At 40.4% G+C, this 23,870-nt stretch overlaps 1 protein-coding gene and 1 non-coding gene across 13 annotated transcripts in view; one reads left to right on the top strand and one right to left on the bottom strand.

Moving 5' to 3' along the window:
* Window positions 1-594: 594 nt before the first annotated feature.
* Window positions 595-676, bottom strand: TRNAL-AAG (transfer RNA leucine (anticodon AAG)). The gene has a single exon. It is a non-coding gene; the product is annotated as a tRNA-Leu (tRNA).
* Window positions 677-10,701: 10,025 nt separating this feature from the next.
* LOC128700440 (F-actin-monooxygenase Mical) overlaps window positions 10,702-23,870 on the top strand; it is a 175,513-nt gene continuing 162,344 nt past the window's right edge. For 5 of the 12 annotated variants that reach the window (XM_070100156.1, XM_070100160.1, XM_070100159.1 and 2 more), the window contains exon 1: window positions 10,703-10,942. The gene's annotated coding sequence lies outside the window, so the exon portion shown is untranslated. Of the gene's footprint in view, window positions 10,943-23,870 lie in introns of all 12 variants that reach the window. The other 7 variants (XM_070100162.1, XM_070100161.1, XM_070100164.1 and 4 more) reach the window with 3 other exon arrangements.

Genomic DNA, 23,870 nt, shown 5'->3' with positions numbered 1-23,870 from the left:
TAAAAATAATAATAATAATAAAAATAATAATAATAATAATAATCTTTATTTCTACAAGTACATTACAAGGTACGCAGGCTTAGCTGACATTACTATATAGAAAGTCCCTTGTTATACAGAGCATTTCGGGCAAATTAGGTCAATTTTCTCCCAGGATGCGACCCACACCAGTCGACTAGCACCCAGGTACCTATTTTAGTGATAGGTGAACAGGAACAGCAGGTGCCTTAAGTAAATACGTCCTAATATTTTCCAGCCTGTCCTTGATGACACACTGACTCTACTGGGTTATCTTGGGCTGGGTTACTAATCCTCCGGGTTAATAATCCAAACTAAATCTTATCATTAAATAAAAGCTTTTAATAATGTCAGACAAGTTGTTGGAGGTAAAAACAATTATTTAACCATATCTCGAACATTTTCAGCAAGAAATCAAACTAGTGAATCCAGTCCTTTCAGTTGAATAGTTCTTTTTATGTTATTTAAAATTTCATAGTGCATTCATTATTATTTAATATAAAAATAAACATCATAAGTTGCCTGGATGAAGAGCCCTTCACTAAGAGAGCAGCATGAGAACCACAAAACACATGCTGGCAGCGGTGGGATTCGAACCCACGCCTCCGAAGAGACTGGTGCCTTAAACCAGCGCCTTAGACCGCTCGGCCACGCTACCTTGACACGACGCAATTAAAAATGAAACACAAGCTGTCATAATCATTATTGTACGAGAGTATGTATGGAGTGGAGTCAAAGTCAAAGATTTATTTATACATGATACAATGTTTGCACAGAAATGGGGGACATTTAGTTCTGCATGCAGAGAGCCCATGGTTATGTACAGCATTTCGGGCAGGCTGTAAGCCTGACTTAAGACTACAACGATACTAATTATTATTTGCTTATATATAAGGACATTAAAAGTAGTATATATTACTGTATTAATGTTAGATCTTGAATGAAAGTTGTGCATAAATTGCTAGAATTATCTGACACGAAATTAGACATTATTGCTGACAAATAAGAGGTTTTATTGACCATCTTTATTTCAAAATCAACGTTTTTCAGGAAATATACATATGAATTGACTTAAAATACTATAAACTTGTATTGAAAAACCAAGAGTCACCTCATATAAATTTACACATCATCACGGAAATAAGTCATATTAAACTTCACTGGATTATGGTGGCCCGGTGGCCTGGTGGCTAAAGCTCCCGCTTCACACACGGAGGGCCCGGGTTCGATTCCCGGCGGGTGGAAACATTTCGACACGTTTCCTTACACCTGTTGTCCTGTTCACCTAGCAGCAAATAGGTACCTGGGTGTTAGTCGACCGGTGTGGGTCGCATCCTGGGGGACAAGATTAAGGACCCCAATGGAAATAAGTTAGACAGTCCTCGATGACGCACTGACTTTCTTGGGTTATCCTGGGTGGCTAACCCTCCGGGGTTAAAAATCCGAACGAAATCTTATCTTATCTGTAGTTATACGTGGAGTAGGAGGCTACATAATGTATTAAATTTATTTATACTTGTGTACCCATAGCATGTATGCTCTTATTACCGCTGTAAAATTAACTGTACATTAAGTACAGAGCCTAAATAAAAAATTATTTCCATGTATGTGCCTTTAAAATCACTGAAAAAAAAAACGGATTTCCAATGGGTAACTATTGGGTTACATTAGGTTAAATATACATAATGTATTTTTTATGTGCTATAATATACGTCCTCGAGTTCACTGTAAATAAAATTGTATATTATGTATCCAAAACCTAAATAAAAATTTACTGATTTTTGTGCAATAAGAGGAGTTGCCTCGCCCAGTGTCAGTGATGAGCCATCAACATAGTCTTGTTAGTTACCATTTTGTCCTAGGCACATATCGATTAGACACTAGGCCTGTTGTGTGTGTGTGTGTACTCACCTATTTGTGGTTGCAGGGGTCGAGTCCTAGCTCCTGGCCCCGCCTTGTGTGTGTGTGTGTGTGTGTACCTAATTGTACTCGCCTAATTGTGGTTTGCTAGGTCTGTGTTCTCAGCTTGCCTCGTTAGGTATTCCTGGATTATAATTGGTTCAGCCTGAATACCACAAGGTTATGATTGGTTAAACCATACCACGGGCGGGATTGAACCCGCGGTCAGAGAGTTATGATTGGTTATTGTCTCTCAGAGGTGAGGAACTTGTTAGTGTCGGTGTGTTGTTCCTGCTTGTTGTGTGTCTGGCGTCCCTACTGCCCTTCCTACGGCTGTCTCCTACGCTGTTTCTCGCTCCTGAAGTTCTCCTAGAAGTTCTTGACTCCTCCTACATCCTTGACGTCTTGCAGATTTAAGGAAGCTGAGGTATACAAAGGTTATAGTTAATCTGACTGTTAACCTGACTCACTAATATAGCTCTCTCTTATATTAGTCTTTAAGGAAGCTACGAAACACGAGTATGAATATATACTGCGATACCTTTCTATGTTACTGACCTAAATAAACAAGCAAGGTATCATGTACCTAGGTACATGTAACACTAGTGTACATAGGGAGGAGAGACGGAACTAATACTCTTCAAAAGCTCTTGCACTTTCGTGTACACAGGTACGTGAAGCACAAACAGCAGTACCCTTCCAAAGCTCACGTGTTATCGTTTATCTAGGTACATGATATACGATTTATAATACTCTTCTAAAGCTCTTGCACTTATATACATAGACATTATAACACTTGTACTCGCAGTTCCACTTGTTTCCAAAATACTTCATTCTTGTACAAAAGACTGTTGTTGCAAGGCAGACAAGATTTCCACCCAAAAAAAATTAAGTACAAAGATCGATCGCTAACGCCTTCACCTCACACACTGAGGTCCGGGGTTGGAATCTCGGGTACGGCTAGAATACATTAGGACGTTTTTCCATACCTGCTGTCCCTCTTCACCCATCAGTTTAAAATGGGCATCTGGATGTTAGTGGACTGGTGTGGGTCGCATCCCGGGACAAAACTAACCCTATTTTCGGGAAATGCCCAGCATAACAAGTGGCTTTCTATAAAATAGTACGTTATTGATGTCAGCTATGGTCTGTATACCTTGTACATGCACTTGTAGAAATAATATTTAATATCTAAACCATAATATCTAAACTATTTAGAGCACCTCAGGGGACTTTTTTTTTTTTCTAACACGGAAGATAGAGGGGTATCATATATTCTAAGTAGGGTAAATATTATGCCAGATACCTGGCGGCTTACACACTAAAATAACTAATTGGAGTATGAGATGTGGTAAACTCCAGGTAAACTCCAGGTAAACTAACTCCAGGTAAACTCCAGAGGAAGTGAAATGTAAAAGATGCCTTAAATACAAATAAAGAGTGAATTGTGTCAACATTCATGCTCCATTCATTCACCAAGGTTTTTAATACCATGGTGGCTGGTGGGGATTGTGCCCAACCCCCCCCCCCCCCCCACACCACCCCCTCCCCCTCCTACCTGCTTCCCCCGTCCTACCTCCCCCCAACCCATCCCAACACCCAACCCCAACCCCCCCATCCTCCCACCACCCCACCCACCCCCCACCACTTCCACTCCAATCCCCCCACCCCCCTCTTCACTATAATACATTCACAGCATCTTCACTATAATACATTCACAGCATCTTCACTATAATACATTCACAGCATCTTCACTATAATACATTCACAGCATCTTCACTATAATACATTCACAGCATCTTCACTATAATACATTCACAGCATCTTCACTATAATACATTCACAGCATCTTCACTATAATATATTCACAGCATCTTCACTATAATATATTCACAGCATCTTCACTATAATATATTCATAGCATCTTCACTATAATATATTCATAGCATCTTCACTATAATATATTCATAGCATCTTCACTATAATATATTCACTACATCTTCACTATAATATATTCACTACATCTTCACTATAATATATTCATAGCATCTTCACTATAATATATTCATAGCATCTTCACTATAATATATTCACTGCATCTTCACTATAATATATTCACTGCATCTTCACTATAATATATTCATAGCATCTTCACTATAATATATTCACTGCATCTTCACTATAATATATTCACTACATCTTCACTATAATATATTCACTGCATCTTCACTATAATATATTCACTGCATCTTCACTATAATATATTCATAGCATCTTCACTATAATATATTCACAGCATCTTCACTATAATATATTCACAGCATCTTCACTATAATATATTCACAGCATCTTCACTATAATATATTCACTACATCTTCACTATAATATATTCACTACATCTTCATTATAATACATTCACTGCATGTTCATTATAATACATTCACTGCATGTTCATTATAATACATTCACTGCATGTTCATTATAATACATTCACTGCATGTTCATTATAATACATTCACTGCATCTTCAATTTATTGCTAATAAGGACCACAATACATATATTCCAACCTCACTATAATCTCCAAGAGTGTTATATTTACTAGGTTATACTGGTAATCTGTATATCTTGTTAGTATATTCCAACCTAACTATAATCTCCAAGAGAGATATATTATAGTAGGTTATACTGGTAATCTGTATATCTTGTTAGTATATTCCAACCTAACTATAATCTCCAAGAGAGATATATTATAGTAGGTTATACTGGTAATCTGTATATCTTGTTAGTATATTCCAACCTAACTATAATCTCCAAGAGAGATATATTTACTAGGTTATACTGGTAATCTGTATCTTGTTTTACCATCTGGAGAAGACCCGGGCCGGAAGTACCGGCAAATCATCAAGAAGAAATACATTGTTACTCTTGGTAGTATAAACATCAGTAATGGATTCATCAAATAAATACAAGTGTATGCCAGACAATGCTTGTAAAAGGAAGAGAGAAGAGGAAAATTCCCTGTTTCCTCCATCCAAAAAATCTAATGAAGGAAAAATGAGCAAGAAGAGTTGCTGTCAGGACAAGAAAAATGAGACAAAAATAATGTATGAAAGTCTTCTTTCTGATCTGAGAACGAAACTATGGATAACGAAGTGTATGCCAGACAATGCTAGTAAAAGGAAGAGAGAAGAGGAAAAGTTCCCTCCCTCCAAAAAATCTAATGAAGGAAAAATGAACAACAAGACTTGCTGTCAGGACAAGAAAAATGAGGTCACCCTGGAGGTCACCCAACCATTGCGAAAGTCTGATATCGTCGCCATTCTTAATAATACTCCTCGTGCGTTCGGCAAAAGATGCAAAGTTGTCTCCAGCGATTATCTGCTTGGTGGACATCTTCTACCCAAGGGCCATGGTCGCTTTGTAGTGAGGAAGGAAACCACTCATGTTGTCTCTCTGTACTTCTGCCTAGATGGGACCTTAATCTACTACAATGGCGGCAATCCTGAGTTCGCCAACAAAATAGCAAATGACTACTTCAACCAGCACCCCTGCTTCAGAAGACTCCTAAGTGTTGGTGAAGTACCACAATATGCTGGTACCTGCGTGTACCATGCTATAGCATTCATGGACATAGTTGTTAGTTCCAAGCTCACGGACCCTGATGACATCAACCACTGGTTCACCACCAAAATGAAATATAACCCGGATATTACAGCAATCAACATAGTCAGGTCAATGTTGACTGAATTCAATAATGATATAGTTACTTCCTGCAATGATCCACAAGAGAGCGTATTGTTGGCAGACGTTAAAGATCATCTACCAGTTGCTGACAAGAAGACTCTTAAGCGTCCACTGGACACTGAGACGCCTTCAAAACCTCCACAAAACATGATTAAACTCTGAATGATCAAATAAAGAGAACACCAAGAAGTTGTCCGTGTGTGTGTGTGTATTTATGATTTATATTTTACATTTATATATTTAGGATAAATTCAATAACAATGGTATTTCATTTTTTTATGTTTGAGTTAATAATGTAATAAGGAGGATATTATTATTATTATTATTATTATTATTATTATTATTATTATTATTATTATTATTATTATTATTATTATTATTGTAAGTTCCATGGAGTTTCCTTAAAAGTTAGATAAAACAAATAAAAATGTTCGAGTGTTGGCCAGACAAGACTGTAGTACTTTTATCAAGCATACCACGGGTGGGGTTAGAACTCCAGGTCACACATATTATATTTTGTTGGGATTTTTAACACTGGAGGATTAGCCAACCAGGATAACCCAAGAAAGTCAGTGCGTCATCCAGGACTGTCTGTCTTATTTCCATTGTGGTCTTCAATCTTGTCTCCCAGGATGCCACCCACACCAGTCCACTAACACCCAGGTACCTACTTGCTGCTAGGTGAATATGACAACAGGTGTAAGGAAACACATCAAAATATTTCTACCCCGCCGGGAATCGAACCCGGACCCTCCGTATGTGAAGCGAGAACTTTGCCAGCCAGGCCACCCAGGATGCCACCCACACCAGTCCACTAACACCCAGGTACCCACTTGCTGCTAGGTGAACAGGACAACAGGTGTAAGGAAACATGTTGAAATGTGTCATTAAGTAATGTCATTAACTAATAGCGGGTAGGACACTGTAACTGTTTAGTGTCATTAAACAATTCAAGCTTCAAATTCATTTGTTTGTTTTTAAGTTGTACAAAGTTAATAAAGTTTACATTTAATAAAACACTGATGGACACAAAACAAAGCCATTAACTAGTATGTAAGACATTTCAGACAAAAATACAAAATAACAAAGATAGCTAATAAATAATGGTACAATTTTCAAAAATATGACAATGCTGTAATGTGATTCAATAATATTGAGTTAAGTAAAACTTGTACAACAGTTAACTACAATTATATATACAATAAAAGGTACATAATGTACAAGAAGTACACTTTTAAAAATATGATTTATTATTTTAAACTCATTCATTGATCTTCAGTTTTGTGGGATGACTGAATAAAGAAGTTGGTGATAAAGGAACTTACTAAATTACAGTAGAAATATAATGAGACAATGTGAGTAATTAGTTTTGTATGGAAGTTGGAGGAACAGCAGAGTTAAATGAGACGGTTTTGTTTGACAGAATATTGATGGTTCAGCTATGTTTGCCAGAGGTTATTTACCAATACTTCTGAATCATCATCATCATCTTGGCGTTTTTAGTGCCAGACCTAGTTCCTGGGCCTTTTGTCTATTCATATGCTCTTGCGCTACCTTCCACAGGAGGGATATGGGCTGCACAATAAACTAGCAACTTCGGTGGCAAAATCTAAAAACTAATCATGGAGGCTACCAGAGGATTGACTGGACATAATATCTTGAACATTGTTAATAACACTCCTCGTCCATTCGGTAAAGTATGTCAAGTGTGTTGGGATGATGACCTCCTTCTGGAGCCTTCATTACCCAAAGGTCATGGTCGAATTGTAGGGTTGACAGGAAAACAACACAGCATTGCTGTGTCTTCCTGCCTTGATGGGACATTGCTGTACTATGACGGTGCTCATTCAATGACCTCCCGGAAATTGATGATAAAATACCGCAAGATGAACCCCTGTTTCAGAAGACTTGGGATCATTGTTAACATAGAACAGGACGGTGGGACATGTGCATACCACACACTAGCATTCCTAGACATAACTGTCACCTCCAGACTCACGGACCCCGATACATCTGTCAAACGTCGTCTGGAAAGTGAGACGCCCTCAGCCCCACCACAAAAAATGATAAAGGTTTGAATTATGAGATACAAAGACCAGCAGTAAGTACTCAGTAGGTACTCTGAAGAAAGTAGTCATTAGTCGCTCAGTAGAAAAGTGTTAGAAAAATGACAGAATGGATAATGAGAACCTTCAAAACTAGGGATGCCAAGACCATGATGACACTCTTCAGGTCACTTGTTCTATCTAGGCTGGAATATTGTTGCACACTAACAGCACCTTTCAAGGCAGGTGATATTGTTGACCTAAAAAATGTACAGAGAACCTTCACGGCGCGCATAACGGAGATAAAACACCTCAATTACTGGGAGCGCTTGAGGTTCCTGAACCTGTATTCCCTGGAACGCAGGCGGGAGAGATACACGATTATATACACCTGGAAAATCCTAGAGGGACCAGTACCGAACTTGCACACGAAAATCACTCACTACAAAAGCAAAAGACTTGGCAGACGATGCAACATCCCCCCAATGAAAAGCAGGGGTGTCACTAGCACGTTAAGAGACCATACAATAAGTGTCAGGGGCCCGAGACTGTTCAACTGCCTCCCAGCATACATAAGGGGGGATTACCAATAGACCCCTGGCAGTCTTCAAGCTGGCACTGGACAAGCACCTAAAGTCAGTACCTGACCAGCCGGTCTGTGGCTCGTACGTTGGTTTGCGTGCAGCTAGCAGTAACAGCCTGGTTGATCAGGCATAACCATGAGCTCTCTATGCACAACCAAATATCACACATTTCTGTATATTGTATCATGTGGAGATAAATTTTTGACTTTGACTATTCTACCACTATGTAAAAAATATTCTTCCAATCTATTTTTTTCAGCATTGATCACTTTGCAATGTAAACTTTGGTGTTTATTCTCCCTGTTTGTGTTGCAAAGTACGATGGTAAGTATTCATGTACAAGTATACAGTTACATAAATTATCATACATAGCAGCATATATGTAGTATTCTTTGTCTTAGTCATGTATATAGAGGTGTATTAGAATTAATAACTGGGCTTCCATTCCAATGGAAAAAAGTCACTGAGTTTTTGGGTTATCCTATGACTTGATGAATTATCTTTAATTATGAAAAAGATACCTAAGTATTGCCCATATTTATAATTCATCAACTTGTCGGCTCTCTGAACTGATTCCCGGCGAGGGTAGAAACACTAGATGTTTTTTTTACATCGGTTGTCTATCTTCACCCATCAGTAAAATGGTTAACTGGGTGTTAGTGGACTGGTGTGGGTCGCATCCTGGGTGTTAGTGGACTGGTGTGGGTCGCATCCTGGGTGTTAGTGGACTGGTGTGGGTCGCATCCTGGGTGTTAGTGGACTGGTGTGGGTCGCATCCTGGGTGTTAGTGGACTGGTGTGGGTCGCATCCTGGGTGTTAGTGGACTGGTTTGGGTCGCATCCTGGGTGTTAGTGGACTGGTGTGGGTCGCATCCTGGGTGTTAGTGGACTGGTGTGGGTCGCATCCTGGGTGTTAGTGGACTGGTGTGGGTCGCATCCTGGGTGTTAGTGGACTGGTGTGGGTCGCATCCTGGGTGTTAGTGGACTGGTTTGGGTCGCATCCTGGGTGTTAGTGGACTGGTGTGGGTCGCATCCTGGGTGTTAGTGGACTGGTGTGGGTCGCATCCTGGGTGTTAGTGGACTGGTTTGGGTCGCATCCTGGGTGTTAGTGGACTGGTGTGGGTCGCATCCTGGGTGTTAGTGGACTGGTTTGGGTCGCATCCTGGGTGTTAGTGGACTGGTGTGGGTCGCATCCTGGGTGTTAGTGGACTGGTGTGGGTCGCATCCTGGGTGTTAGTGGACTGGTGTGGGTCGCATCCTGGGTGTTAGTGGACTGGTGTGGGTCGCATCCTGGGTGTTAGTGGACTGGTGTGGGTCGCATCCTGGGTGTTAGTGGACTGGTGTGGGTCGCATCCTGGGACAAAACTGACCTAATTTGCCAGAAATGCTCAGCATAACAAGGGGCATTCTATATAGTAGTAGTATGTCATTGATGTCAACTGGGACTATACCTTGTACATGTACTTGTAGTAAATAAATATATTATTATTATTCTATGATTTATTTCCATTTAGGACAAACATTCCTCCATGAAGCTGGCAGCTGCACCTTCGTTACAGCTGTAGTAATGATAGATGTCAAGCAACATAGATACACATGTGTAGTCCACATTATCTACTCGCCATCTATCACAGGTTGTAAGATAATTCCTTCAGCTTCCAGGATGATGGATCCATAAACTGTTCTCGCGTCAGGTCGCCTAAACTGGAAAGGAAATATTGTAGGAATTAGGTGTTAAGAAACACACAAGAAAGTAAATTGTCTTTAAAATGTTTGTAGGATTTTATAAAATTGTTTGACACATTAATTCCTACATCCTTCCTGAAGGATGCTGGATCCATATTCTGTATTTGGGAACAATAAATGAATTGTATAGTGGAAATATATCCTTCTGGGGAATTGTTAGATACATAACTAATGTTATGTTAATTCAACATAGCATCAGTTATGTATAACAATATTACTCATCCAATACGTAATCTGATACCAACATGAATACAAATTATTTATATAGACTAATTCCTCTATACATTAACCCAAAACAATAAACACTGGTACACTTTTTTTCCATTTTTTCAGCCAGCTCTTACTCTTTTATTATTATATTAATAACTAAGCGTTAAACCCACAAGGGTTGCTCTTGCTGTAACTGTAAAATGTCATATAATATAAACGAGAACAACCGCATAATGAGATGTATTAATTATAAAACCAAAGGATCCCAATGGAAATAAGTCACCCTGTCTGACTATTTTGGGTTATGCTAGGTAATTTACACTGTATGATAATTGTATATATGTGTACATATGCCTAAATAAACCTACAAATAAAGTAGTATATATTTTTTTCATATAAAGATGCCGCCGCTGCCTCTCATACTTAACAACTTTGTCATCAAATGAAGACCACGAAATTTGTTTACTTTAATTTATATAACTATGGGTTAGGTTTTGCATTAATTTGCAAATAAAAAAATGTAAATATAATTTTAATAGTAGTATTAATGTTAGTTGAAGGAGTGTGAGGTAGTTAGGAGAAGTGTAGTTGAGGTCAGTGATCGGCATCGCCTCGCCCGAGCTTACAACAGTGACATCTTCACCATCTCTCTACCTCACTGGATGTAACTTCATCACCATCACACATTATCTCCAGGTGGGTCATCATCTGGCATGTATTTTACACCCCTGACCAGCTGCTGGCTTCCCCAGGGAGGCGATGTTGGGGGAAGACAATGGTGGGAAGGAACAAGCCTCACCCACTTCCTGCTGCTTTTTACTCTTCTATTTTGACCACGCATGAAATACATATATACCTGAAGTTAATATTCATATAGAAGTATTTCCACCTCATATATGGCCTTCAAAACACTTAATTATGATTTGTGAACTTCTCTTATATAATTATGAAAAACAATACAAAAATATTCTGGCTCAAGATTTTTTTCTTAATATACGTTTTATATATAACATATAACATGAAATATATATGTAATAAGAACTGGTTAGGGCCGATACTGATTTGACTTCTGTCAGTGGAAATAAATCACTGACTTTTTTTGGGGGGGTTAGTAAGTTTATTTCGGCACAGGTACACATAAGTACAATTATCATACATAGTGTAAATTACCTAGGATAACCTAATAAAGTCAAAGTAACTATTTCTATTTGGGTCCTAGGGTTATTCTAGGTAATTTGCGCTATGATAATTGTACTTATGTTTACCTGTGCCTAAATAAACTTGCTTATTGTTGTCCAAATTGGAAGACTGACTTTATGGGAACAAGATACAGTTGCACAATTAAGACATTCATTGAAGCACATGTTTAGCTACTGTTGGCTGGGATTACAAAAAAAAAATCACTCTTTAGCTGCTCATTTTTTGTATTGGTTGTGCAGTTGAAACAGTTACATTTTGGACCTATTTAGATTAAAATTCTTTAGTTCCAGTTACTGCATTTACAAAATATACAATAATCCTTTCACCTGCTGTCCCTGTTCACCTAGCAGTTAGTAGGTACCTAGGTGTTAGCCAACTGGTGTGGATGTGGTGTAGGTCACATCCTGGGGGACAAGATTGAAGAATCACAGTGGAAATAAGACCAGCAGTCCTCGATGATGAACTAACTTTCTTGGGTTATTCTGGGTGGCTAACCTTCTTGGTTTAAAAATCCGAACAAATCTTATCTTCCTGTGTCAAGTGGTGGACAAGACAAAGCTTGTTTGATGATCATGTATGTTAGCACCTCAGCAATCCTATAATTTCCCGCTTTTTGTGTAACTATGTTAAAGTACTACAGGAGGCTTCCACGCAATGGTATCTGTAGAGTTTAGGTTCTGTGAAGATTATTTGCACTTTAGTCCAATCCATCATATGTTCGTCTGTGTTCCAGTGGATCACTCGTGCATGTTTATTAATTCTAGTAGACAAATTCCTCCCTGTCTTCTGTGCACTGTATACCTTCCCACATTGACCATAAAGTATTGTGTAGACTCTTGACAGTAGATGTAGGTTGTCATGGGGTCACCTAGCAAGTTTTTTGATGGATTTAGATACCACAGTTGCCACATCGATATTACAGCCAGCTCATGTATTATGTTGTTGGCTACACTGTTGCTAGGAGGGACTACATTTTTCTTGTTTGTGTACTTCCTTGGTGTTGAATAAAGGATGGTCTTCACTATCTGTCTGCAATCTGGTATAAAAGCTGAGAAACGAAGTTTGCATATGCTTGCAGTATGTAGGTGTATTCCTTCACAATAAAAAAACGACTGAAAATGTCGAAAGCTTGAAAATAGACCCTCTGTCTATTACTCATTTGGTGCATATTGTATGGTACTAGTGGCAGTATGTCCGATCATTTTTTTTTTTCGTTAGGTTTTCTGTACACATTAAAGGTGATCTTGTTGCTATCCTGGGATCTGTATAGAGTGACATCCAGGAAGGGAAGCTGTCCGTCTTTCTCTGGTTCTAGGGTGAACTTGATGTTACGTTTTACAGTGTTGATCTGATTGTGGAGGCTGTGTGTTGAGCAGCTTTGGGTGTATTATCAGTATACATGTATTGTCCAAGTGCTATAACCATGACAGACTGAAACCCCTCTATCTCCAAATACTTCTTATAGACATTCACCAACACTTCATTGAGTGAACTCCATAATGCTAAACCAAAGTATTGTTGGAAACAGAATTTTTGTTTATATTCACAACAATTAGCCCGTAAACGGTCCAAGCAGATCTACGTTCACATGTGTAGTGCTACAAAAGTAGATCTACGTTTTTTTTACATATTTTCAAATATAACAAAAAAAAAGTAGATCTAAGTTTTTTACACATTTTCAAATGTAAAAAAACAAAAAGATCTACTTTTTTTACATTCAAATGTTGAAAAAACATATATATACGTTTAGACCGTTTACGGGTTAAAATTGATTCATAGGTCATCTAGTGCTATAAACTCCTGTTGTGGGAGAGCGAGATTGGCGTTATTGTTAATCCTTAAGTACGTTGGTGATGGTGTCAGTGGGAAATAATGCCAGTGATGACAAAGTTGCTTATGCTCTCATTTGTAGTAACATTCAGTGCCGTTGGCTCTGTTCTGCGCAGAAGAGAAATCAGAGATTGTTTATGGCTAACATAGAGCCAATAAAGCACTTAAATTACAGTACTGGGAATGATTCAGTCCTAAATCTGAACACTGACGTGGAAGGTAGATGGAGACAGGCAGAAAGACTGCGGTATAATTCCCCATGCTGTGGCATACTCCCCCTGCTGTGGGTTATTCCCCCCTGCTGCGGTATACTCCCCCGCTGCGGTATACTCCCCGCGTTGTGGCATATTTCCAGACACTCGCAGACAGCTATACAGACAGAAGACCACAGATAGTACAGGCTAGGGGGGGGGGCCAAAGACTGCAAACTCACTCAAGAAAAAGTATCTTGGGGTGAGTATAATACTGAGTACATCTCCTGAGGTGCACCTCAACCAAATAACTGCTGCAGCATATGGGCACCTGGCAAACCTGAGAATAGCATTTTAACACCTTTGCAAGGAATTGTTGAATTATGCATGCACCATGTTGGATTATGCAGCACCAGTATGGAACCCACACCTGGTCAGGTATGTCAAGAAATTAGAGAAAGTGCAAAGGTTTGCAACAGGACTAGTCCACGAGTGAAGGGATATGTCCTACGACGAGAGGTTAGGGGAAATCAACCTGATGACACTGGAGGACAGGAGAGATAGGGAGAGACTTGATAATGACACACAAAATACTGAGAGGAGTTGACAAGGTGGAGAGGGACTGGATGTTTCAGAGATGGGACACAAACAACAAGGGGTCATAATTGGAAGTTGAAGACTCGGGTGAGTTATATGAATGTTAGGAAGTATTTCTTGAGCCAGAGAGTTGTCAGGAAGTGGAGCAATTTGGAGAGTGATGTAGTGGAGGCAGGATCCATACATAGCTTTAGGAAGAGATACAATAAAGCTCGTGGAGTAGAGGGAGAGTGGACCTAGTGGTGATCAGCAGAGAGGCATGGCCAGGAGCTATGACTTGGCCCCTGCAACCACAAATAGACAAGTACAGACACACGGACATGTATGGAGCGCAATAAAACTTGCCAATAAGTTTACTCTGGAACTCAAGAGGGTAGGACAATTCTTCTCAATTGCCCTTCTATGCAAATTCCAGGCCAGCAACAAGCTCATCTTCAAAATATTGTACTGTATACAGAAAATCTACAAAGAAGAATGATCTTGAAATGTCAGACTTTCTGCATTTCTAGCCCTATTTTCATGGAGGAAGAATGTCTTCATACTGCAAATACAGTGGACCCCCTGCATAACGATTACCTCCGAATGCGACCAATTATGTAAGTGTATTTATGTAAGTGCGTTTGTACGTGTATGTTTGGGGGTCTGAAATGGACTAATCTACTTCACAATATTCCTTATGGGAACAAATTCGGTCAGTACTGGCACCTGAACATACTTCTGGAGTGAAAAAATATCGTTAACCGGGGGTCCACTGTACTGTATTTACCAAACTTCAGTTCTCAGCCTTTTTCAAACAAGACTGCAGACAAAAAGCAAAGGCCATCCTTAATGCATCACCCAGGGAGCTCATTAATGAAACGTGTAGTCCTCCCTGGCAACAGTGTGGCCAACAGCACAACACGTGCACTGACTGTAAGGAACATCTACTTGGCAACTGTGGCAACTTATTATGAGACAGTCCATGACATACCAACATGCTATACATTTATCCATCTTTGTCACACTATTTCCTGTGGTCACTTTGAAAAGGTATATGTAGGATAGGTACAAATGTGCATGCATTAAGGATGATCCTAGCGATTCATGTACATGTGGTCCACAGTGACATTGATGAATTGGATCATAGTGAGTATCATCTTCATAGAGCCTAATCTCTACAGATGCCATTGTCTGGAAGCCTGTATTGCTGTAACACTGCAACACACAAATAAGTCACTTATAATATCACTGAGATGCTAACACGTGATCATCAAACAAGCTTCACCTCATTCATCACTGGACACAGCAGTCAAGGATTGTGCTACCATACCTGTCAGCTTCTCAGGGTCCTTCTCACTCTTGTGTACATTTAACGTGACAAAGGTCCCAGAGCTGAAATGTTTCCATTAAACACGTGAAGTGATTGCCCTTTGTCTTGTACTGTACACCTTTTTTTATCTGAGTTATATTAAAGTAGTGCTTGTTAATAATTTTACTTAATTATAGTATATGGAAGAATTCCTTGCCAGTAAGAAAATGAACAATATTCCTGGTCAGCTGGTGACTTGGTAATGTTGGTGAGGTAACTGTTATTCATTGAAATGTTACATAATTATTATAATCAGTATTATACCAGAGAAATAGACAAAATATTGTACAGTGGACCCCCGCATAACGATTACCTCCGAATGCGACCAATTATGTAAGTGTATTTATGTAAGTGCGTTTGTACGTGTATGTTTGGGGGTCTGAAATGGACTAATCTACTTCACAATATTCCTTATGGGAACAAATTCGGTCAGTACTGGCACCTGAACATACTTCTGGAGTGAAAAAATATCGTTAACCGGGGGTCCACTGTATTTGTAAATATGTGATTTGTGGTTTTCATAGCTTTTTCTCCTTATTTTTTAATTTTCTTTTTCTTTTTATTTGATGTCCTTACTGTTTCAGCCGAAATTCAGTGACTCCTGTGATGTAGCTAGCTTTGGATCATTTTAAGGCTGCAAAGTTTATGACCTTTGTCTGGGGATGACAGAGCACAGTGTGGAGGGTGTGGGAGGCTGGTATAAATAAAACTGCATGTGTGGCACCTCCCTCTTGCACCTTGCTGAGAGATAGCCACTGCTGTGCTCTTGCTGCCTTTGCCACCACTTTTGCTATTGCTGCTTCTGCTGCCATTCCTTCTCCTGTTCCTGTTTCATTTTTAAGCTACAGGTATTTTTTTTCTTTTACATATACAGTGGTACCTCGGGATACGAACAGCTCAAAACTCGAGCAATTATGTAAGTGTATTTATGTAGTGCTTTCGTAAGTGTATTTTTGGGGGCCTGAAACAGATTAATCTAATTTACATTATTCTCTATGGAAACAAATTCGTTTGGTATCGGCACTCGAACAGCCTTCCGGGACGGATTAAGTTCGTATCCCTAGGTACCACTGTACTCTCATCAGGTGTACAGACACTTCAGTTTTAGTATACATGTCTCTTGGGACCAACAAAATGGAGTACATATTGATTTATTATTTTTTTGTTGACACATCGGCACTCTCCCACCAAGGCAGGGTGGCCCGAAAAAGAAAAACTTTCATCATCATTCGCTCCATCACTGTGTTCCCAGTGATGGAGGCGTGCTTACACTGCAGTTATAAAACTGCAACATTAACACCCCTCCTGCAGAGTGCAGACACCGTACTTCCCATCTCCAGTACTCAAGTCCGGCCTTCTTGTTTCCCTGAATCCCTTCATAAATGTTACCTTGCTTACACTCCAACAACACATCAAGTCCTAGAAACCATTCGTCTCCATTCACTCCTATCAAACATTCATGCTTGCTTGCTGGAAATCCAAGCCTGTCGCAGACAAACCCTCCTTTACCCCCTCCCTCCAACCTTTCCTAGGCCGACCCTACCCAGCCTTCCCTCCACTTCAAAGTTGTGGGGTACTGAAAATCTCCCCAAAGTTGCAGGTGTCAAAAAATTAGTTTTTCAAGAACTGACTGGATATGCATTTTGCAAATACTGTATGAGATTATATTAGCCAAAATCCTCTCTGTATAGTGGCATATACCTTTGATGTGCTTTTTGATGAATTTCAAAGCTTTTTCTTGTTTGGTGCTTGCTTGGTCAACCAGGCTGTTGCTATTGGTAACCTGTTGGTTCACATATCTGTTACATCCTCTTTGATGTGGCACTTGGTGGAAATACTTGTCCAGTTTCCTCCTACTACAGACTTCTACACTTGTCCCAGCAGTGTTTGATACCTTCTGGAAAGATGTTGAGTAGTCTGGGACCATGGATGTTAATACAACGTTCTCTTATGGTGCCCATGGTGCCCCTACTTTTCATTGGGTTTATTTTACACTTCCCATATCTCTCACTCCAGTATGTTATGGCAGTGTGCAGATTTGGTACTTGGTTACTGATATCCTGGTGTTTACTCTGAAGTTGCTTAGAATATCTGGTTGTTCATGTTCACCAGCAGCATAGTGTCTAGAAGTAGAACTAGTATGTACCTAGAAGTAGGAGTAGTACTAAATGGAAAAGGTTGTCTATAACCATACCTTTCTCTCTGTTGCTATGAAGTCGATGCAGTGGCTGGAGGGAGAGGAGGGTGGGAAGGAAGCCTTCTGTTTTATTATCTGTCTCGGATATGTGGACAGTAATTGACAGTAAAATCAAGGTAAACATAGTCCTCAACAGATAGCCTTGCTGTTTATTCTGTAATCTGTTTCTCTCTCATACTCATGGGTGTGTGTGTGTGTGTGTCTGGGATGTGTGCCTGGCATCATGACAGACCCATGACATAATTATGCCAGAGAGAGGGTGTGGCGCATTTGGCTTCCTTACAAGAATCTCCACTACTTGCGTCTTTCATTCTGAGAACAAATTAAACTTTGAACTTTAATGTGCTGAAGACCAGGTGGGCCATTGAGGTTGTCTCAGTAGTAGGACACATTGAGTTTTACTGCTTCCCATCAATATATTAATAATTTCAGCATTATGATTTTTCTTTCTTTTTTAATTAAATACTAAGGTATTAGTTTTAAAGCCTCTCAGTCTCATGTGGGTTATAGCTGTCATTTACTTTCACACTCAACACCTAAGAATACTTCAATCCCCAAAAAAGAGTGAAAGTTTACCCTATAAGTAATAAAATGAGAATGCATTACATGAAGCATTAGAAAATCACAGTACTGTGGCTAGAACAATAAATCAAAAACCCTCACTCAGAAGAGGATGCTTACGATGATATTTTAGGTCTGTTCTGGACTGTCATTAAGTTACAGTTGGTAGCAATGGTCCAGGATGGACCATGATGTTATCATGAGGTGGGGGTGGTAGGGGGTGGGGGTTGGGTGTTGGGAGGGGGTGGGGGGAGGTAGGATGGGGGAGGCAGGTGGGTGGGGGGAGGTAGGACAGGGGAGGCAGGTGGGTGGGGGGAGGGGGTGGTGTGGGGGGGTTGGGCACAATCCCCACCAGCCACCATGGTATAAAAAAAAAAAAAAAAAAAAAAAGTCCCCTGAGGTGCTCTAAATAGTTTAGATATTATGGTTTAGATATTAAATATTATTTCTACAAGTGCATGTACAAGGTATACAGACCATAGCTGACATCAATAATGTACTATTTTATAGAAAGCCACTTGTTATGCTGGGCATTTCCTGAAAATGGGGTTAGTTTTGTCCCGGGATGCGACCCACACCAGTCCACTAACATCCAGATGCCCATTTTAAACTGATGGGTGAAGAGGGACAGCAGGTATCTTATGGAAAAATGTCCTAATGTATTCTAGCCATACCCGAGATTCCAACCCCGGACTTCAGTGTGAGGTGAATGCGTTAGCGATCGATCTTTGTACTTAATTTTTTTTGGGTGGAAATCTTGTCTGCCTTGCAACAACAGCCTTTTGTACAAGATAAGATAAGATAAGATTTCGTTTGGATTTTTAACCCCGGAGGGTTAGCCACCCAGGATAACCCAAGAAAGTCAGTGCGTCATCAAGGACTGTCTAACTTATTTCCATTGGGGTCCTTAATCTTGTCCCCCCAGGATGCGACCCACACCAGTCGACTAACACCTAGATACCTATTTGCTGCTAGGTGAACAGGACAACATGTGTAAGGAAACGTGTCGAAATGTTTCCACCCGCCGGGAATCGAACCCGGGCCCTCCGTGAATGAAGTATTTTGGAAACAAGTGGAACTGCGAGTACAAGTGTTATAATGCCTATGTATATAAGTACAAGAGCTTTAGAAGAGTAGTATTATAAATCGTATATCATGTACCTAGATAAACAATAACACGTGAGCTTTGGAAGGATACTGCTGTTTGTGCTTCACGTACCTGTGTACACGAAAGTGCAAGAGCTTTTAAAGAGTATTAGTTCTGTCTCTCCTCCCTATGTACACTAGTGTTACATGTACCTAGGTACATGATACCTTGCTTGTTTATTTAGGTCAGTAACATAGAAAGGTATCGCAGTATATATTCATACTCGTGTTTCGTAGCTTCCTTAAAGACTAATATAAGAGAGAGCTATATTAGTGAGTCAGGTTATCAGTCAGATTAACTATAACCTTTGTATACCTCAGCTTCCTTAAATCTGCAAGACGTCAAGGATGTAGGAGGAGTCAAGAACTTCTAGGAGAACTTCAGGAGCGAGAAACAGCGTAGGAGACAGCAGTAGGAAGGGCAGTAGGGACGCCAGACACACACAACAAGCAGGAACAACACACACCGACACTAAGAAGTTCCTCACCTCTGAGAGACAATAACCAATCATAACTCTCTGACCGCGGGTTCAATCCCGCCCGTGGTATGGTTTAACCAATCATAACCTTGTGGTATTCAGGCTGAACCAATTATAATCCAGGAATACCTAACGAGGCAAGCTGAGAACACAGACCTAGCAAACCACAATTAGGTGAGTACAATTAGGTACACACACACACACACACACACACACACACACACACACACACACACACACACACACACACACACACACACACACACACACACACACACAAACAACAGGCCTAGTGTCTAATCGACATGTGCCTAGGACAAAATGGTAACTAACACACACACACACACACACACACACACACACACACTGCAAGACGTCAAGGATGTAGGAGGAGTCAAGAACTTCTAGGAGAACTTCAGGAGCGAGAAACAGCGTAGGAGACAGCAGTAGGAAGGGCAGTAGGGACGCCAGACACACACAACAAGCAGGAACAACACACACCGACACTAAGAAGTTCCTCACCTCTGAGAGACAATAACCAATCATAACTCTCTGACCGTGGGGCCAGGAGCTAGGACTCGACCCCTGCAACCACAAATAGGTGAGTACACACACACACACACACACACGGAGTCACAATTGGAAGTTGAAGATTCAGATAGTTTAAAGGGATGTTAGGAAGTATTTCTTCAGTCAGTTGTCAGGCAGTGGAATCGCCTAGAAAGTGACGTAGTGGAGGCGGGAACCATAAATAGTTTTAAGACGAAGTTTGATAAAGCTCATGGAGCAGGGAGAGAGAGGACCCAGTAGCAGTCAGTGAAGAGGCGGGGCCGGGAGCTATGAATCGACCCCTGAAACCACATATAGGTGAGCACATAGGCTTCTCACTATTGAGAAATATGGTAACCACTTTGAGCACCTTGTTTTTTATGTTCTTTCTACAGCCGTTGTCTTCCTTGTTTTAGGTGTGGCAGCTTAAGTAACTACCAAAGCCTTAACTAAATCAAAAGCCCTGTATGACCAATCCATTTTTTGTGATAATAATACGTACAGCACTGAAGAGACGGCAACACAGTTGAAAAGTGCCTAACCAGGAAGTATGTTATCTTAATGATGTAGCAGCAAAAGTAGTGGCAGAAAGTGGAAGCAGCAACAGCAACAGTGGTAGCGGCAGTAGTAACTGCAATAGTAGCAGCATCAGTAGTAGTAGCAGCAACAACAGTAGCCGCCGCTGCCGCTGAGACACATCAATCTTGATGGCGGCACTGAATGCAGAGTAGAAAGACTCGAAACTCGTCTAAGGTTTAAAGGTAGCAGAACAAAAGTCGTATTTATTCACCCTTCAAGGTTGGCGCTTTAATGCAGGTGAAGAATTCTTGACCCCAGGAATTAGAGGTACTGTGAACTTTCTCGGATTAAACTAATTACCTTCCATTCCCCAGGTGTCGTATTGTCAGTAGCATTACTGATTCCCTATGTGATATACTTGCTCAGCATGTTAGTACTGTGTACTACTATACTCATAGTAACCGTTACTGATTTACTGCCTCCATGCGTGAATCACTGACTGTTATATCACTGACAGTTATGTGACTGCTGACCCAGCATGACATCATGACCTCTTTGAATGCCCTCCGGGTACTGTGCAGGGCAGTTGAAGACGAGACATTAGGAAGGAGATGGGTCAGGCAATGGAGCTCCTTATTTTACCATTAATAAATTACCAAGCCACCCATCGTGTGTGTTTATTCCTGAATCCGTGATTGAACCCCAGTACGACAGTATGACCCCTACGGGTTTAGCGCTTACCATAAAAAAATATTGACGAACTTTGCTTTTTCTTATCACTTCAGACTATTGATAGACAATGGTATTTATGAGGATGAGTGAGGTACACGCTTTTGCTGGGTCACTTATTACCTCCAGGTAATTTTACCTGGAGAGTCTTCGCCTGTCAGGCTCCTTCCCCAAAGCTGACAAAACGTTCATTTTGTTGTAATCCCTGGTAATGTTTGTGTGTGTTTAGACGTGTTCTCGCTGGCTATGTTTGTTGGGGTCGAGAGTCATACCTCTGGCCCTTACAGTAACTGCTCTATAATCCTTACAATCCCATTTCCAAGCTACCTGGTTCCTCAAATCTCCAGTGACTTCTGACCGTCAGTGCCGCTGTTCCACCCTTTTTGTTAACATTTCGTACTGTTTGGTAGCTGTTTTGGGATATCACATTTTTATTCCTGAGAGTTTTATATCTATAATAGCTGCCATATCAGGGTTCTTCTCTCCTCTTTTTTTCATGACATTTGTTGACGACTCCATCAGAAGTTGAGTACCATACTCGTACTGTTTTCTGGACATACTGTTTCCTTGCTTCTGCAGATACTGAACAAATACTCAGCGGAGGGTTCATATACTATTACCTGAATTCTCTTCATTCCCTTTGTTGATCCACTCCAAAGATCAGTGATTTGTCCTCTAATTTATTTCTTTGCTGCTTCCTTCTCCTTTCCAATGTCTCCGTTTCCGCATTTCATTAGTCCTTCGCTCGATGAAATTTTAGTTTATTTTAATTACCAGGTTTCTTGTTTCCAGCCTCGTAAACGAACCCACAGCAGTTTGATCTTTCCCTTTACTTATATTACTACCCTTAAAAACCACTTATTTTGCATATCTCACTTGCAGGTCCCAGTCTTCCACAACATTTTTTTCCTTCTGCCTTCGTACTTTGCGCTCGAGTTCTCGTCCTTCATTTGACCTGAACACCATTGAGAGTTGTCTCGTGTCCACCTCTTGTCTCGTCCAGGTTGCCCTTTCTACATTTGCCATTTGTACTTTCTCCTGACCTGCTGAACAATATGTTGGTTGTCGTATGTGGTGGTAGTGGAGTGCATAGTGGTGGTGGTTGTAGTAGTGTTTGTGATGTGTGGTGGTGGAGTATGTGATATGACATGTGATGGCGGTGGTAGTGGTGATGGTGGTGGTGGCGGCAGTGGCTACACTTGCTCTTCCATGTGTTAAGTTTTTGCTGCTACACCAGTGAAGACTCTGCCAAGATTATGATGGTGGGGAAGGGGAGCCTTCCTTCCTCCCCTCACCACCACCTCCCTTCCCTCCCCTTCCCGCATTCCATCCCTCTGTTCTTCCCTTCCTCTTCAACCCATTTCGCCTCCATTTTCGTTCTCCTATTCTCTCCATACTTCTTCCTTCCGTCCCTTCACTCCGATACCTTTTTATTCCATTTTAGTGATAATAATAATAGTGTTTTTGTTTTGCTGGTCATTATCCCTGGCTTAGGCATCACAATAAACAACTTGTCGATTATACTCAATAATACCAGTACTTAATAACTTTAATTACTAATACAGTTCAGTTAAAATAATTGTGATATTAATGACAGTTTATTGTATTCTGTTACGGGTCACTTCTTTTATACTCTTACTTTTGATGGGTTTCTAGTTTTCTTACACTCACATTCCTGCTCTGGGCCAGGTCTGTCTGGACTTGCCTGTACGTAAATTATTCAAGTACGTACATGTACAGGTACGTATAAATACAGTTACATAAATTATCATATAGAGCAGCATGTGTAGATTACCTAGGATAGCCCAAAAAAAGTCAGTGGCTTATTTCCATTGGGATCTTTGTAATTTATTATTTAAGTTGACAAGGCAAGACTTGCGAATTTTGGCTCATGAAGCACATTGACTGGAGAGTAAACTGGAAGCGGTGGATAAAAATGGGACAAATTCATATTTTCAATGTATGTGTGGGACTGAAAGTATGTGTGTACCCAGCTAATTGTACTCTCCTAATTGTAGTTGCAGGGGTCGATACTAAGCTCCTGGCCCCGCCTCTTAACTAATCGCTACTAGGTTTCTCTCTGCTCCCTGAGCTTTGTCATACCTCCTCTTAAAGCTATGTATGTTCTTGCCTCCACTACATCACTTGCTAGACTTTTCCACTTCCTTACAACTCTATGACTGAAGAAATACTTCCTAACATCCCTGTGGCTCTTCTGAGTCTTCAGCTTCCAATTGCGACCTCATGTTTCTGTGTACCATCTCTGGAACATCCTGTC

The sequence above is a fragment of the Cherax quadricarinatus genome, chromosome 71 (assembly GCF_038502225.1).
Source record: "Cherax quadricarinatus isolate ZL_2023a chromosome 71, ASM3850222v1, whole genome shotgun sequence".
In the NCBI taxonomy this organism is placed as follows: Eukaryota; Metazoa; Arthropoda; class Malacostraca; order Decapoda; family Parastacidae; genus Cherax; species Cherax quadricarinatus.
The sequence above is the reverse complement of the archived record's forward strand: the minus strand, read 5'-3'. Positions and strand labels throughout refer to the sequence as shown.